This window comes from Sparus aurata, chromosome 13, assembly GCF_900880675.1.
Source record: "Sparus aurata chromosome 13, fSpaAur1.1, whole genome shotgun sequence".
Classification (NCBI taxonomy): Eukaryota; Metazoa; Chordata; class Actinopteri; order Spariformes; family Sparidae; genus Sparus; species Sparus aurata.
This window is the reverse complement of record NC_044199.1, coordinates 20,353,471-20,369,576: the sequence shown is the minus strand read 5'-3', so window position 1 is coordinate 20,369,576 and position 16,106 is coordinate 20,353,471. Positions and strand designations below refer to the sequence as shown.

The window sequence follows — 16,106 nt, the reverse complement described above, 5'->3', positions numbered from 1 at the left end:
AGTATCGGTTTACCGTGCAACGCTATACCAGACTGTAAGTGATGTGACAATACAATCATCTAATGTGCAAATAAAAATGGCAAGTTCTGAGATCCATTATCAATCTTCCGTGACTAAATGCAGAACAGTAAATTCCCCAACAGAACAGCTACATTCTGAAGTATAGTGTATGTCTGAACACAAACTCAGGATGCATCCAGCACCTGCTTCAGCCTGCTTATCTTCTATAATCCCTTTAATGCGACAGTGATATAGATTTAAATTTCTTGAAACTCAATTAAAGTTTACCACTTATATTTATCACTGATAACTTTATTGACTGAAGTCTGAATGAAGACTTTGACTGAAGTATTGGAGGACACATGGGATGCTGTTACCTTCTGCTTGCTTTCTTGCATTTTAAATAGCTGGGTTACCGCATAGAGTAGATTGGTTTAAGGCTCAAACAGCTGCGTGTCACATACTATCACATCCTGAATGATCTTTCAATTTAATCAAAGTGTGAGTCCCCTCTGGCCAGTCAGTGCCAAAGCAGACCATAATGAACGGAAGAATGAATCCACTACTTGTGCTAATGCAGCATGCACTCTGAATGCATGATATGATTGTGTTTTTGTTTTTTTTCTCTTTTCTCCCTCTCTCTAGGTAAGTGAAACAAATTGCTCAGGCTGATTGAAAGTGGACTGCCCTGGGGTAGCACATTCAACAACACAACAAGCTCTGGTACAGTACCTGACGTGGCTTTGCTTCTCTCTACTAATACACACACTGACTAAAAAATCAGTTGGCTGAATGTTACACACTCTTTTGTTCTTGTTTTGCCCACATCTTTAATACAATAGTGGGGTGACTATGGAAGTATTCCAGCATTTTTGTCTGAGTTTTGGTGGTTTTATGTGGTTCTATGGAGTGCTGGAATTGAACAACAAAGTGTCAGTGTTCTTAACCAGGAGCTTCATGGCTTTCCATGTCTTTTATAACATTTTGGAGCATATATAAAAGATGCAAGAATTTACTTGTGAAACAATGAGCTACAGTTAATTTGCTTCGCAGTTGGAACTAAAATGTGCAATGAATAATATATCTGTTAAGTACCAACGGAACAGGGAACCCAAAAGCGGACACAGACAGGAGGCGAGAGGTAGAGTTCAGACCAGATCGGTTCATTGAAACAAGCGGGGATCTGAGGCTGGGCTTGGACGGTCCAGACAGACAAGGTCCGTGGAGGTGAAGAGTGGTCCGGGAGGCTAGGCCCAGAGCGGGGTTCACGGAGCGGACGAGGGGAGCAGGTCCGGATGGTCAGGGGCTGGAGAGCAGGGCAGAGACAGCAGTCTAGAGCAGAGGACAGGATTATAATAGATTCAGAGCTAGGAACAAAGTACATGGCTTTGATGCGCAGTTTACTGACTTATCAGTGGCTACGATCTGGCAGCGTGGAGGTGGCAGGGCTGAGCATAAGAAGGAAGGCTGATTGCAGGATTGGGTGCAGCCGGTGGTTACCTCTCTGCTCTGTCTCCGGCGCACGCACGCACACGCACACACACACACATACACACACAGGGAGAGAGACTGGGGAAGGAGCAATCAACCCCTGGAAACAGAGGGGGTGGCTGAGGCAGATGTAACAATTCCTTATTTAGTTGTTGTGTACACGCAAACATCTCTGATAGGAACAGTGAGGAAAAAATGCCCCTAAATACTATTTAGGGCGTTTTCACACCTATAGTTCGTTTGCTCTGGTCCGAATGAGGGACCAACTTGTTACAATGTTGCATATTGCCTCGAGTTTGGTTTGTGTTCACACAGCAGCATTTACAAGTGGACCAAAATGTGTGATGCGCGAGGAAACTGCTCTCCAATTGGTCTAAATTTCGAAAACGAGGCAGCAATTCAGCTGAATTTAGCACCGAGCAGACAGGAAGTCAAGCACTGAAACAACAACAATTTGACATCCGGTTACTTTTCAAAATAAAACACCCCGTGTTTACACCAGCACACAAATCTCAAAAAAGAGACAAACACAAGCTCTTCTTCTGATCCTTTGGTCGGGAACACTTCGTGTTGTTGTTTTTATGACACAGACCTATAACTGCGGTCGCGAGTGATCATGTGATTATCGCGGGAACTCCTTGGCCTCGCGACGCCAGCTGCCTACCGTAAAGCACCGTGTCCGACTCAAAACGCAACCAGGGGGTTACCGGACGGCGGAGCAAAACACCTGATCTGCCCGTAAAGCAGCTATCCAGTGGAAATTCGGGGTTAAGCACTGATGCTTCCTGCAGTTGGGTCGGATCGAGTTTGGATCATGTTCTCACCACAAACAAACTGTACCAGAGTTTGTTTGGAACCGGACCGAGACCACCTCTTCAACAAGGTCTCGGTCCGGTTGTTTTGGTCCGCACCCGAATGCGATTGATGTGTTCACACCTTCCTAAACGAAGTGCACCAAGGGGGTAAACGCTCCAGGGTTCGATTTAACCGAATTAAACAAGGCAGGTGTGAAAACGCCCTTAGTGGCAGTACTAGTACTTATTAGTTAGTACTCTGGTAAAAATCAGATCCCTTCACTTTTTTCACGTTGTTTTGTTGCAGCCTTATGTTAAAATAGTTTGAGAATAAGCACATTTTTGAATTATTTTGCAAATTTATTTAAATGGAAAAACTGAAATATCACATTGACGAAAGTATTCAGACCCTTAGCTATGACACTTTCAGCTCAGGTGTCTCCCATTTCTCTTGATCATCTTTGAGATGACTCCCCAGGTCAAGACTCTTCTGTCCACTTAGATCTGAAAGAGAAAAATCATTACTTTGAAGACAATAATGTAAACACCTTGGCTAGTAAAGACAGATGGTTAGGAAGAGTAAAATAATCCATGTTTATCAAATTGGAACAGCTGTCTTTGAACAGAGGAAGTGGCCTACGACATTACTTACCATCCACCTGCAATGCAGAACTGAGTTCCCTCCCCAGACAGCTTCACAACCATTCACACCTTGGCTCACCTAGCCCTAGCAATAGCAATATGACCCACAAGTGGCCCTAACAACTCTGAAACTCAGAGCTCACATGTGTCCTTAACAACTCTGTAAGAACACTCCAACACAGATTTTAAAAGCTAGCAACTCCCCTCCAGTTAGTTAGAGCTGAGGAGGCTTTTTGGATGAGAGGTGAAACATCGTCAAGAAACTAAAACGAGTTCAGTTGCCTACGATATGGAACTTAGAATTACCATGACTTGGATGATTAATAACCTTCATCAACATAGAGATAGGATTGTTTCGAGGCACAGTTCTGGGGAAGGATACTAAAATAATTTTGCTGCATTGAAGGTCCCGAAGAGCAGAGTCACCTCCATAATTCTTAAATGGAAGAAGTTTGGAACAACCAGGATGCCTGGCCAAACTGAGCAATTGGGGTAGAAGGGCCTTGGTAAGAGGGGTAACCAAGAACCCAATTGTCACTCTGGCTGAGCTCCAGAGATCCTTTGTGGAGATGGAAGAAAGTCAACATTCCATCGATCTGGGCTTTATGGCAGAGTGGCCAAAGAGAAGCCTCTCCTCGGTGAAAAACACATGAAAGCCTGCTTGCAAAAAAGCACCTAAAGGACACTCTGTGAAAGATACTGTGAAAAACAAGATTTTCTGGTCTGATGAAGTATTTGGCCTCAATTCTAAGCATCATGTCTGGAGGAAACCAGGCACTACTCAGCATCTGCCCAATACCGTCCCAGTGGTGAAGCATGTTTGTGGCAGCATAATGGTTTGGGGGTGTTTTTCAGTGGCAGGGGCTTGGCAACTGGTCAGGGTTGAAGGAAAGCTGAATGGAACAAAGCACAGATATCCTAACAATGACCCTAAGAACTCAGCTAAGACAATGCAGGAGTGGCTTACGGACATCTCTGTGAATATCCTTGAGTGGCCCAGCCTGAGACCTGACTTGAACCCAATTGAACATCTCAGGAGAGACCTGGAAATGATTATCCACCAACGGTCCCCATCCAACCTGACAGAACTTTAGGATCTGCAGTGAAGAACGGCAGAAAATCCTCAAATCCAGAGGATTTGTGAAAAAAAGTGAAGGGGTCTGAATACTTTCTGGAAACACTGTATACAGTGTCTAGACACATTTTAAGTTTTTAGGTGTTTTACAGGTAAAAGTCTATTTCCTATTTTTTATTATTCCTTTTGTTTGTTTTCCTTGTGGTTTTAACGTTTAGGCCTCTTAATGTCATGTCTTTAGATGTCAGAGGTATCAGAGATATCACCAACTTGAAAGCAAACTTTTTTTTTTATGCAAAAGAACTGTGGCTAATTTAATTTTACTTCAGGAAACACATTATTGTGACTCTGATACAAAATTGTGGAAACTGAATGGGGTAACACAACTCAAGCCTCAATTTAAGACATGGTATGAACCATTCAGCAGGGGTTTCAATGTTTTTACATAAATTCAGAAGGGTTTCTTTGAGACAACGCACTGTAGTAATGGTAGACTGATACTGATAATTAAACAGGGCAATGCTGCTTGAATTGTTTGTATTGTATATAGGAATAATTTCCATATGGCTAATAAAGTTTTATTTAATGACCTAACTTCCAAACTAAAAGAACTAACCGATAAGCGGCAAGATTCATGCACATTTTTTTTTTCCTGATGTTGTCATGGATAGATATCCTCCCTTCCTAAAACAGTTTCACAAAGTAATGACCTCATATCTTTGCTCTGCTCCATCCTATCTTTGACTGATCCGTGGCAATTTTTCAACCAAAATACAAAATAATTCACCTGGTGCAACAGAAGATTAACTCTAAATTAAAGGACCAATCTATTCTTAATTTCTTCCTCTGCCCTTTAATTTGTGAATGAGGTCAATCACTTTTATGCTTCACTTTCAGACTATGAACACATATTTTTAAACTTGGTACTACCCAGAAGACAACAGAAATGCAAGGGTCCTGGAAAATCTATAATTCTCGTTTAAACAACATTGCCTTCAATGACTCAACTGAATGGACTAGGAGAGTAATTCCTCAAAGATAGCTTAGACCAGGGGTCACCAACACGGTGCCCACGGGCACCAGGTAGACCCCAAAGACCACATGGGTAGCCCTCAGGCCTGTTCTAAAAATGAAAATTGAATATTGATACTATCTGTTTCCCACCTTGTTAAGTCATTGTTGATAATTATTGTGAGAAATCATTAACATGATCAGTGTCTTCACATAGATGAGTGTAGCGCCCTCTAGACGTCAGGTCTATTTTACTGAGATGCGCTCCCCAAGTTCATTATGTTTCTCTTACAACCTCTTAGCTAATTAATGCAATAAGGTAAGTACACCTTGTTTGTTATCCACTGTTATTTATACTATTCTAACTGATTAAAAGGTTTGTTTCACTCGTTGGGTCTTATTTTTAGGAACGTGTTTTAACCACTACAGCACATGACCTTTAACCAGTGAATTTTCTTCCTCCCATGTACCCTTTACCTAACTGATAACGCTCACTCTTCAGCACTCTTATATGACATACAAGTATAAACCACACTACATATACATTTAAAAATGAAGAAATAACCACAGGTAAATATTTAGTTATTTACTTTAGTAAATGTTTGGCAAAGAAACACTATTTAAATCATGGAAAAATAAACAAAAAAATAATAAAGCACTTCCAAGTCCTGATATTTCAGGTAAGTTTCAGTCAATAACCCAAAATAAAAAATATCTTTGACTGTTTCAATAAAACACAATTGTCTCTTCAATGTCTCTAGTGAATTCCTCAAAATCACCAACAAACACTCAAAACACCCAAAGCCGGCACTCTTATTACTCAAATGATTACCCAACGGGAACGCCCATCGGGGGTGTTACTGCAGTCCACAGCATAACTGCGAGGATATGTTGTATTGAGAAGTAGGCTGTCATTCTGTCATACGCTACAGCTTGTCTTTAAATTAACAACCATGAGATGAGTTTTGGTGGTATACGTTTATTGTCGTCGTTGTTTATGCTGCTGCTGCTGTTGTAAGATAAGGAAGCATGAGGCTGGCTGACAAGGTTACAGGGGCAGTCACTTTTTGGCAAAGCCTTGCCAAAAAGTGACTGCCCCTGTAACTCAGGATTGCAAAGGGCAATATTAACAGAATTTTCTGGAGTTATATTAGAGGGTAACAGGTGTATGTACAGTGAATTTGGTCAGTGTCACCCTTTGCACTCCTGAGTTACAGGGGCAGTCATTTTTCGGCAAGGCCTTGCCAAAAAGAGACTGCCCCTGTAACTCAGGAGTGGGCGTTCCCGTCGGGAGCAGTCATTTGCTGTGGAGAGACCAGTAACACCCCCGATGGGCGTCCCCGTTGGGGTCAGTCGTTTTTTGGCAAGCAGTCGTTTTCTGGCACAACACCTGCAGCGGGTTGCTTGGACGTGGGCCGCAGACGAGTCACTCCAACTCCAATGATGTCTGTGATAGACAGTCACACACGGTCTCTCCAGCAGGTGTGTTCCCACAGCATGCGAACGTCGACTTCACTTATGGGAGTGCTGTGTTAGCTCTTTTTCACGAAGGCCGTCAGACAAGCTAGCATGAGCTATGCTAACTTTAGCTGTAATCCTCGGGGAGCATTTATCTCCGGAGTCCGCCTCCTTTCAACTCGACAACAGATTAAGTTCAGTAAACAGTCACAATGAGACTCTCTGGCCGATTGTCTCCTGCACCTTCATTAACCCGCGTCTTTATAAATGTCTTTTTTCTCTCGGGCCGGAGCACAGCTCCTCTCCGCAATACAGCTCCTCTCTCTCTCGTTTCTCCTCCTTTCACTTCCGCCCCCTCTGACCTCTCGCCCCGCTCTCTCATGGGATTTTCTCAGGAAACAAAACTTAAACCAATACATATTTTCACATTTAAATATTACTCTTATATTCTTCTTAAACAAAAATATACACTTATTACAGAGAAAAAGAAATGAAACAAATAACAAACATAAATAAAATTAGTGCTTCTTATTCCACTATTTATTTATTTATCTTTTTAACAGGGTTACATGAGTATCATTTATCATTAATAATCATATATAACTAAAGGCAAATTGAGCAAATTTGTTATTTAAGAAGAGTGTATCAAACTGGTAGCCCTTCATATGACTCAGTACCCATGAAGTAGCTCTCAGTTTCAAAAAGGTTGGTGACCCCTGGCTTAAAAAGTAATCATAGGAAAAATGGGACTTCTTTAAAATATAAGGTCCGATATGTTATCAAAAGAAGTAAAGAACTATAGAAAGATGGAATTTGCAAGAAACAGAATTAAAACACAAACCTGACCTTCTACTAACTAAAGAAAGTATAACTTCGGAAGAAGAGCTTCAAATGAAGGACCTCCAGATACAGCTGGATCAAATTTCTCTTGGCCTTGTGAAAGATGCCTTCATAAGATCAGAGCCAAATGTCTGGAAGAAGGTAAAAGAAACTCAAATTACTTTTTTGCACCAGAGATAAGGGATTTTAAAAGGAACTCTTTAAGCACCCTTAATGTTGATGGTGTTCCTTCTAAGGATCCAAAATCAATTTTGAATTGTGTTATTGCGTTCTATGGAAAATTATATAAATCCAAATGTAATGAAAATGATTTTCTAAAAAAAAACAAAAACAAAAAAAAACAGAATAATATACCCTCAACTGATGATGTCTTAAAGCATTTGTATAATATCTGAGTCTGACCCGTCAACTCATGTTCAAGTTAAAGAGGCTTTACTCTAAATGAAAAAAGGAAAATCGCCAGGCATTGATGGTTTATCTATTGAATTTTACATACACTTTTAGGAACTAAAAAAATCCTTAATTTAATATTTACAAAGAATGCATCGGTCAAGGGCATTATATCCCTTATTCCCTTATTGGGAGTCATTCTACGCAGGGTTTTAAATATAAATTACAAGATCTTGGACTTCTTGCATGCAAACAGGTTAAACAAAGGGCTTGATTCTATTATTGTTAAAACCTAAACAGGATTTATGAAAAACCAACATAGTTGTTGGAATAAAAGACTTATCTTAGATTTGCTGGATTATGTAGATGCAACTAACTCCAAGGCATATATATTGTTTGTGGACTTTTATACGGCACACATTTCTTTTACAGTCACACACAGCATTTGGTTTTGGTTAAAAATTTATCGACATTGTCAGTTTGTTTTACAAAGGCATTAGCAGCTCAGTTATAATCAGTAGGTGATTTGTTAATTTTTAACAGGGGGGATGGCCTAATAGGAGCACCACCCTGCCCCGACACACCTGTGTACATCTCCCAAAGGACCTTAACCATAACTGTGACATTTCTAATTCTACAATTCTTTTTTATCCAGTTATCTTCCTTCCCTACCTACTACAATTGTCTTGTCGTGTCTTGTATTGAAGTAATGAGTAAATACACCTTTAAATTGTGTGCAGAGTTTATTCAGGAAGGTTTTCTTATGTTTCTCACAATACACTACAAATAGGATCAATTTAAGTTACATGATTCCTTGGAATTTTTTACTATCTAAATTCCTTGAAGGGCAAACAATGAACATCGTGCTAAATAGTAGAGCCCACCAACTTATTTGTAGGCAGTTTTTATCAGCCAATATAAGCCTATCACAGATATATCTGTATCAGTGTATATATTGTCCGATATGAAAACCTTATATTTAGAAACTACAAATACAGAATGGAGGATGTCACTCCAGCAGAGTGTGTTTCAACGGGGGATAAAACAGCTGGTGTTAGGAAATGTAACAGCTACCTCACTAATGGTTAAACTATAAACCAGCATAAAAATGACAATTACCAACATAACATAAGCCACCATGTTCTGAACAGACACACTAAATAAAACACTTAGTAACATTTAGTTTTACAACATTAATAGCAAACTTACTGTTAATATTAAACTGTCAGAAAAAACTTCTCTCTTAAAAAACTTGAACATTACTGAAAATAAACATGTCACATCTGCTACAGGTTTTATTCCGCCCTCCGCACAGCATCATACCATGAATGTAAAGAGAACCCCAGCGGAAACATTTTAGATGCGGCGCCTTTTGCCTGGCCACCATTTAGGATCTGGTAATTTTTCATTTTTATAGAATCCGGAGTCTGCACAGGGTGTTCTATTTTGAAAATTGACTGGATGCTCCATGCTGTTCCTGTGACTCTGACTTCCTGTTGGCGCGATCCGCTCTGCTCTGTCTGTCAAAAATGCACCAGGCAGCCAGATCGCAAAGCAGCTGTGCCCGGCTTGACTCCACTGTCCGCCAAAGCTGATCACGACTGCTTGTGATTTGTAACACTCTGTCTGCTACTAGGGGATGGAGACTGATGGCAGGTTAACATCCCCCCTCATATTGCCTACTGGTTATAATACATTTTAACACAACCAGAAGATTCAAGATGAATAGAGGGGTCAGGCATAGATGCCCAATTTCCTCCTTTCTATTCAGTCACCAAATTGTTGTCAATTATCATATACAACAGAAATGTTGAAGGTATCTCAATTTTTTGGTGGAGAGTTAAAAATGTCCCAACTGGCAAATAACACCAAGCTTTTTTTTTTTTTTTTAAAGGACAAGAACCAAATGGATAACTCTATTTAGTTAATCAATCAATGCACCGATGTTTCTGGCTTAAGACTTCCGTTCCGTTCCGTTTTGCTTCCGTTGTAGCTCAGTGGGTAGAGCTGGTGGACTAGTGATCAGAAGGTCTCTGGTTTGAATCCCGGCTCCCCTGGGGCGGGACTGAGCTACATGTCGAAGTATCCTTGAGCAAGATACTGAACCCCAAAATTGCTCCTGATGTGCAGTTGGCACCTTGTGTGGCAGCCACTGCCATCAGTAAGGGTCCTGCGATGAGCTGGTGACTCATCCAGGGTGTACCCTGGCCTTCACCCATTGAGTAACCTGGATTTGGCCCCAGTAAGCCCTTAGGGGGAAAAAAGTGGCAACATCCCTGTGACCCTCATGGATAAGCGGAAAGAAAACGGAACGGCTTAAGACTTAATATGTTCAAATGTGAAATCTTATCTCCTTGTGACTGTGGTCATTCTGTAATTCGAAATATCCCAGTGAAGGACTCCCAAGTATTTGGTAATATTTAAAACCAAAAATGTCATAGATATACAATATTTACATGTTTCCAAAATCTCATTGATGATTCTGGCAATATGCTTTTTTATGAGCAATTCATGTCTGTACACAATTTTCCAATTCCTTTCAGAGAATAACATTTTTTTAATGTGTGCTATTCGAAATAGAATGATTCAACTTGTGAAAAACTACTTAAGTTATGTGGCGAATAATTTGTTACATCCTGTTCTGGTGTTGTACTGGACTTGAACTAACAGATATGAAGCGTAACAAAGAGCATGTTCGCCAGATTTTTCAGAGAAATAATTAAACTGTTCCTAGTAGGGCTGTAAACAACACACGTATCAAAACCGAAATCACGACACTCAGATCCACAAACCTGTCTCGCGGTGTGAGAAGGCAAAATCGCGACACAACTTCCAGTCCAGATCCAGCCCTATGAGCTGTAAGTAGCCCCTTTCACACAGTGATGCTGCATTAACACCACAGCGGTGGTTCACCAATTCTCCGCCGCTGGTCATTCACACAGAGCGAAGCACCACTGGAGTGAAGACGAACCGCTGTGTAATTCACACAGAAAGCCGGCATTGTGGCTCCTAAAGAGATGTGATGGTACACGTCATGATGATGTGTGTGTGTTTTCATGGTGTTTCCCTGGTGTCCCCCTGTCAATCTAAACCTGCAGATAAGTTATAATCATGTGGTTGCTGTTTGAATGTGTCGTGATTGAGATCCTGACCCACCAAACATCCTGGAAAGTGACAAAGTTACGTTTTTCACTCTGAATTACATAATCGCCATCAGTAAACAGGACCTGTTTGACTCTGTCACTCATGAGGACGAGGGCTGTTTTCCGGGGGAAAGTTCCCTTAAGTCTCAGTCAGGATGGCTGACCGTCACAGGAATTTTTTTTCATCACAAACACTTGGTGGTTTAAAGTTTTTAAGTTTTTTGCCGGTGACAGACGCTGTTTTTCGGGCAGGACAGACAGGAGGACAGACGCTTCTCCACATACAGCTGCTGTATTTTTTTCTTCATATAAGTTGCCAAATACAGCTACAGTTACAGTTACTACGTTACCTTCATTGGCTTCCGTAACGTTGCTTTGTGGGACAAAGATACGGCCCCTGTACAACATGAGGTATTAAAGGATGCCCAAATTTATTTTTTTTACTTTTGTAAAAATCATTTCTCATCCAATGATAGAACTTGGTACAAAACAAAAAAAACATTGCTTTGGCAGAGGCACAGTAGTATGCCTCTGCCATTCTACAATGTTTTTTTTGTTTTGTTCAAGTTCATCAGTGCAATAAACATTTTGTGAAAAAATATCGTGCCAGAGAATCGTGATCTCAATTCTAAGCAAAAAAATCGTGATTCACATTTTTTCCAGAATCGTGCAGCCCTAGTTTGGACCTAGTGTTTCTTATCCTAGGCTACACTTATTGACCCTGTAAACAACCATACACCTGTAAATAACCATACATCAACCATATTATTCAACCCTTAGAAAGTTGGTATATCTGATGAGGCTGCAGTTGAAGGAGGAGATGTTACATCTGATGAGGATGAAGAGGTAGGCGTTGCGGCAGTCATCCAAGAAGGCCTTTGTTGGAGTGGAGTCCTACATCTCTCTCTTTCTCTGTGTCTTTCTCTCTCTTCCTCCGTTTCATGCACACTTTGGAAATTTGTGCAGGCAGTTTTCGATTTCTTCATACCTGACTTTTTGGAGTCAGGACATAAAGCTGCAGCAGTGTGTCCTTGTCGTATCAACACAGTTTCTCAGTCGCCATTACCACTTCTGGCTCTGAGGTGATGTCACTGAATTTGTGTTTGACTCCTTCTGACTGGGTGTCACACAGCCCAATTAAGTTCAAATTGAATATGAGCTACCAATTGGCGCAATTAATTATGGATTGGATTGTGTCTTATGAGGGCACTGACTAGACAAATCTCCCAAGTCCTCAGTCATTAACACCTTAGCACCAGTGTTGTGCCTGAACGCGTTCAATGAACGTTCATGAACGCGTTCATATTTTGGGCGAACATAAACTGAACGCACATATTTCTGCCTGATGAACGTTATTGTGAATTCGTTCATGAACAGCGCGTTCTCACAGTTTAACTTCGTTCAAGACAGTGCCAGATTTCCATCGGGCCTTCCAGGCGAAAACCGGCTAAAACACACCATGAACAGGCCTTCATATGTAGCGGGAAAACACCCAATCTGGCTGTTGTGTATAAAAAGGACGCTGGACGAGAGGTTTGTACACGCAACTCGCTTTACTTTCGATCAAAACGAAACTTAAAGGGATATTCCGGTGTATATTTAATCCATGGTCTAAATCACCGTGAAACTGCGTTAGACTCCCTCTCGAGAGATCAAGTTAGCAGACCGCTAATTTTCGGAGTTTTATCAACCTCAGAAACGACTGCACGACAACAATACACTGCAGTAAATGGATCCAAATATAAACCACCACCAAAAAGCCACAAATAATGCTCAGAACAGCACCAAACTTCAGCAACAGTACAAATAGGGTCTCAGCACATTGTCTGGGGCATCTAACCTACGCTAGCTTAGCTGGATTTCTATTGGGAAACTAAAAACAGATTTCAACTCTCCTCCATCAGCTTCCGGGTCGGGGAAGTCCCGACGCGACGATTACCGAGTGCAGTTAGAAATGCTCAATTCCGTTCTTTTCCCTGTCCGCTCTCGATAATAACTGTTATAAACTGGCAGGTAAGACACATATGAACTTTGATTGCTTTTCCATGGAGTCATAATCATACATTTTCATCCATGAGCCGCGGAACTCTACTGCACTCGGTAATCAACTCGTTGGGACTTCCGTCAGCAGGAAGCTACTGCAGAGTAGTGGTAAATTGTTTGTCAGCTTTTCAGTAGAAATCCAGCTAAGCTAGTGAATGAATCAGCGTGAACGTGAATCACGTTCACGAACGTGAGTGACGGCGCGAACGTTATTCACGTCCTGCTGAGAATCACGTTTGCGAACGTGAGTGACTTTTACTGTGCAGTCAAATCACTTAACATGATGCTACACGGATGTTAGCAACACAGCGCTAATTTTAGCAGTACAGTTACTGAACGTGAATCAACTCCTCTGCCCTGAGTGAGTGAGTGACACAGCGTCACTTTCAGCACAGTACGTGAACGAGAATCACGTCCTCAGCGACAGTTCTCTGTGTGCAGTAGGTTCGAGAATCATGAACGAATCACAGCGCGAACGTGAATCACGTCCTCACAGTTCTCTCAGTGAGTCGCCGGCATGCTCGCGGCTGAGCTCAACTGAACTGAGAAAGGAACGAATCAGTTCATGAAGTGATTCCGTTCATTTCGTTCACTCAAAAGATTTGTTCGTTCGAACGACACGTTCGCGACCAACACAACACTACCGGTCATACCTCTGCCACAGTGGGTCAAGCATTGCCGGTCCTACAGTGATTGTCAGCATCCACAGATATGTTTCTAACTGATACACACAACACATTACACTCCACTGTGGCTTCAATGATGTGATTGCCTCCAGATCATGATGTCAGGCTGCATTTCTCCAAAGGCTGAGATGATTTCAACTTTTCTGCCACAGCCGGCTGAGTTTTTATGTGGAACCCCCTCCTGGCCAGCAACAATGCGGCCAAAACAGACCACTCATTAAAATGAATAGAAAAACCTGCATTTTAACCACAATGCTGGATTTAGTCTGAATTGAGTATTAGGGTGGAGCATAGTTGGCAGTTCAGAACCTTGCCTCGAGAACCCAGCCTCTGTCATCATGATACTGTAAAAGAAATCCCCCAAGAGGGCCGATATCTGTTTTATGGAGCCAGGAGGAGAATATATATATATTAGAAAAAGCTAGTATAATGCAGGACTTAAGGTGCTGCTTCTAGGCAAAGTAACACGTTTTTAGGGAGTCTCCTTTGTCGTCTCCCTTGATGTTCTCTTTTCTGTTTGGACATTGTCTTCATATCCTAGTACAAAACATTGTTTGGATCGAAAACATCAATAGATATCTGTGTTGTCAGATGGAAAATCAATAATATCAAAATTAATTGTCTGTGTAATGTGTCTGCATGAGAAAACATGTGAGCACTCTGCCCTCCGTTGTCTTGCGCTCCACACTGTTTGACCTCCTCAGTCAAAGAGGCTGCATTGGCTCTGCTTCTGGACATATAATAAGGGCACATTGTTTTTGCTTGAGCATCAGCATTAGAATACAATTAAGCCATGAGTCAGACGCCTCTGCTGCACAGCACAAAGGAAGCATTGTAACCCCTGCCCTATTGTTCCTACCAGAGTGATAAATATTGTGTCTGGGGTCTCGTGTTAAAAGCCTTACTGGCTGATGTGGGCTCGAATGAGAAGATATTATAAGAAACAACAGTGCGAAAAATAAGAAACAGGCATCTGAGTACAATCTTTCCATTTGATACTGTATGCTTCATTGGCATTGCCATTATGCTAATGCACAAGGGAAGAAGCTAACTGAGTGAATTCTTGCCAAATTACCAGACATAGTTAATGGTCTGCCATAAACCTCAGACAGATGTGAACATACATGTAAAGGTACAAATGCACTCACAAAAACACACACATTTGCACTAGGGCTGCACAAAAAATCGTAAAAAAATCGCGATCTCGATTCACACATACACGTGATCTCATTTCTACACACAGCGATTCTGAAGCATTTTATATCTCGAGCTGAATCACAAACAAATGCTCCTTTTTTCCTCCCGGATTTTTTTTTAAGCGCCCCCAAATGCAGCACTGCCACTGCCTCCTCCCTCAAAGCGTCTTTACAACACGTGATTCAGTGGCGGAAGCCCGCCTGCAGTTGAGTGTTTGGAAGGAGTGAGTGAGAAGCCGTTTTTAGACGGGGCAGCAAGCCGCCAATCTGCCCGTCCTTTTGGCGGCTAGGTCACGGTTTTAGACAGGGGGCGGCAAGTTGGGGGTCTGTTTTGGTCCGCTGATTTGCCGCCTCGGAGGGTACACTTATTACCGCCTCGCCTGCTAGATGAGCAACTGGACAGCCGCTGAAATCCGGGAGATGTTAGCGTCTCTCTAGCTGTATGCTTGTGTTAGCTTGTTGTTGTAGCGACAAACTAGGAATGGTCGCTACTTTCAAATTAAAACCCCCCCGCTAAGAACCCAGTTCTAAACTCTAATGGGATGTAAAGCTCTTATTTTGAAGACAAATTCGTCGTCAACTGTTCACAGCCCAACTTCGAGCTTCTTGTCACGTCACGTCACATGTTTACGCCTTCCTCTGAGGTGGCTTTTGGAAAAGGAGGAGTATTATGCCTCCGTTTTAGAAAGCCGATCACAGCAGCTATCACATATCACCTAGCCAAAGATACGGCCCCTGTACAACATGAGGTATTAAAGGATGCCCTAATTTTTTTTTTTTACTTTTGTAAAAATCATTTCTCATCCAATTATAGAACTTGGTACAAAACAAAAAAAACATTGTAGAATGGCAGAGGCATGCCTCTGCCATTCTACAATGTTTTTTTTGTTTTGTTCAAGTTCATCAGTGCAATAAACATTTTGTGAAAAAAAAATCGTGCCAGAGAATCGTGATCGCAATTCTAAGCAAAAAAATCGTGATTCACATTTTTTCCAGAATCGTGCAACCCTAATTTGCACAAATACAAGCAGTGGTGTCTACAAAAAGGGTGACTGTACTCTTCCTATGACAGACACTCAATTTAGAGCAGCGGTGCTACACAGGTGCTCACTGCTCTGAGACAGACAAGGTCTTGGAATGGAATTGACTGCCAGATGACAAAGAAAAGAAAAAAAAGACATGAATACTGAACAGCTCTCTTAGTTGTAATCAGTGACGGACTGGGAACAAAAAACAGCCCTGGCATTTTCACCCACCAGCGGCCCACCAGCAGTGGGAGGGGCAGTTTCCGTGCAACTTTTGATTCACGTAAATAACACGTACTTTTGATAGCCCCA

At 41.6% G+C, this 16,106-nt stretch overlaps 1 protein-coding gene and 1 long non-coding RNA gene across 3 annotated transcripts in view; one reads left to right on the top strand and one right to left on the bottom strand.

Annotated features, from left to right (window-relative positions):
• The window catches only part of ntm (neurotrimin), a 993,858-nt gene that overhangs the window by 418,323 nt on the left and 559,429 nt on the right, over window positions 1-16,106 (top strand). The gene's annotated exons all lie outside the window — the stretch shown is intronic.
• The window catches only part of LOC115594160 (uncharacterized), a 66,807-nt gene continuing 53,156 nt past the window's right edge, over window positions 2,456-16,106 (bottom strand). The window contains exon 8 of one of the 2 annotated variants that reach the window (XR_003986431.1): window positions 2,456-2,789. This is a non-coding gene — a long non-coding RNA (uncharacterized LOC115594160). Of the gene's footprint in view, window positions 2,790-6,997; window positions 7,443-16,106 lie in introns of those variants that run through there. The other variant, XR_003986430.1, reaches the window with a different exon arrangement.